Source organism: Phodopus roborovskii, unplaced genomic scaffold, assembly GCF_943737965.1.
Source record: "Phodopus roborovskii unplaced genomic scaffold, PHOROB, whole genome shotgun sequence".
In the NCBI taxonomy this organism is placed as follows: domain Eukaryota; kingdom Metazoa; phylum Chordata; class Mammalia; order Rodentia; family Cricetidae; genus Phodopus; species Phodopus roborovskii.
The window spans coordinates 3,354,057-3,356,447 of NW_026125554.1; positions in this window are offsets into that span (position 1 = coordinate 3,354,057).

Below are 2,391 nucleotides of genomic sequence, written 5' to 3' on the forward strand. Positions count from 1 at the left end.
GCATGTGTGGACATATGTGTGTATGCACAGTACATAGGTATACCCAAGGAAGCTGGAAGAGGGTGTCAGATCTTCTGGAGCTGGATTTACAAGTGGTTGTGAGCTGCCTGAGGTGGTATGCTGTGAACAAAACTCGGGTCTTCTAGAGGAACATAAAGTGTTCTTAACCACTGAGCCATCTTGTCCACCTCCACACCCTTTTCCTGTTTTTCTGAGACAGGGTTTCTCTGTGTAGCCCTGGCTGTCCTGGAACTTGCTCTGAGGACCAGGCTGGCCTGGAATTCACAGAGATCCTCTTGTCTCTGCCTCCTGAGTGCTGGCACTCACTAAAAACGTACACCACCATGACCAGGCTGCATTTTTTTTTTTTTTTTTTTTTTTTTTTTTGCTGTTGTTTTTGTATTTTTCCAGACAGGGGTTCTCTGTAGCTTTGGAGGTTGGAGGCTGTCCTGGAACTCACTCTGTAGACCAGGCTGGCCTCGAACTCACAGAGATCTGCCTGCCATCTTTTTTTTTTTTCCCTTGTTTTTTGTTTTTTTAGACAGGGCTTTTTTCTTGTAGCTTTGGAGACTGTCCTGGAACTAGCTCTGTAGACCAGGCTGGTCTTGAACTCACAGAGATCCACCTGCCTCTGCCTCCCAAGTGCTGGAATTAAAGACATTCACCACCACTGTTCAGCTGTTTTTAACCCTCTTGTCTCAATCTTCTGAGTATCAGAATCGTGGGCTTTGCCCTCTGGCCCAAATGTCTTCTCAGACTCTAAGTGGTCACTATTATATCTCAATGGACTTGAAAAAACTGTATTCCTGTATTAGAGAAAATTTATGTTTCCTTCCTGCCCACCTCTCTCATCTGAGAAAAATCTAGCTATCTAGCCAAGACTAACCTTACTGTCCTCCTGTCTCAGCTCCCTGAGTACTGGAAATATAAACATGTGCCTCCATGCTTGGCCTGCCGTTTACTTTTCTGTATTTGACTTATTTCCCTTGCCCTACATGGTTGCACAAAATGGCAGTTCCAGTCACTCAGGAGGCTGAAGCAGAACATACCAGGGATTAAAGGTCAGCCTGGCCTATGACATAACAAGACACCATTTCAACTGATCAGTGAATGAAAGAAGGTCGAGTGACTTACTTTACTTAACATCATGACTTCCAGTACTTTTTTGGCCAAAAATAACAGGCTACATTTTTTTTTGTGGCCAAATAATATTCTATTATATGAATTGCTCATTTAAAAATGGCATCTTAGGGTCTAGGACGATGCCTTGGTTGTTAAGAGTACTGTTCTTACAGAGGGAGATCTGTTCCCAGCATACATGTTAATAGTTCACACTGCCCACAGTTCCAGTCCAGGGGGATTCATTGCTTCTGGCTTCCGAAGACAACTGCACATGAGTGCACATATCCACACAGATGCATGCACACAATTAAACACGTAAATATACCAAAATTAAGAAAAGTGATGTTGTATATTATTCGAATCATCACTTTAATTGAAAAAAGAAAGAAGAAAAAGAAGAGGGAAAGTAAGACAGGGAAGGGAGAAAGCCAGCCAGGAAAGTTCTTGCTTTGGGCTGCTGGAGTTAATCATGCTGGAAAACCCTGCAGAGAATACAGGGTGTTATTACACACACACACACACACACACACACACACACACACACACAGAGAGAGAGAGAGAGAGAGAGAGAGAGAGAGAGAGAGAGCACAAGAGAGTACTGGAGTGTTAATTTCCCAAGATACTAGGGCCTTTGGCTGAGGGCGTGTGTGTGTGTGTGTGTGTGTGTGTGTGTGTGTGTGTGTGTGTGTGTGTGTGTTGTTCCCCAGGTCTCTGATTATTTGTGCCCAAGCAGAGAAAGCTTATGATAGGAGGATCAAGAGGGTGTCTTGGGGCTGGGAACATGTAAGGAGGTTAGACCACATGTTGGTATAGTATCTCCATCTAGTACTGCAACAAACAAACAAACAAACAAACAAAAATGTCAACAAACAAAAATTAAATACATAGAAAAGAGAAGAAAAGAAGGGTGGTGGTGGGAGGAAGGGGTGGAGAGATGGCTCAGCAGTTAGAAGCAATTGCTTCTCTTCCAGAGGACTTGCGTTTGAGGCCCCCATCACCCTTTGCAGGTTGCTTATAACTCTTTGGAACTCCAAACCCTTTTCTAGCACCCATAGGCTCTGCACTCGCAAACGCAACCCCGTCATCCTTGATATATACATACTTAAAAATAAGCCCTTTTTAAAAGTTGTTTTTGCCTTTTAAAGAAAGGTGTTTGTGCTGGCAAAATGAAGGTCGTGGGTGAGTCCAGAGAGACACTCCTGTGTGTGGCACAGGCCAGCTGCAGCCTGGTCCCTCCCCTCCTGCGCTGATTGGTCTCCTCATGTCTCC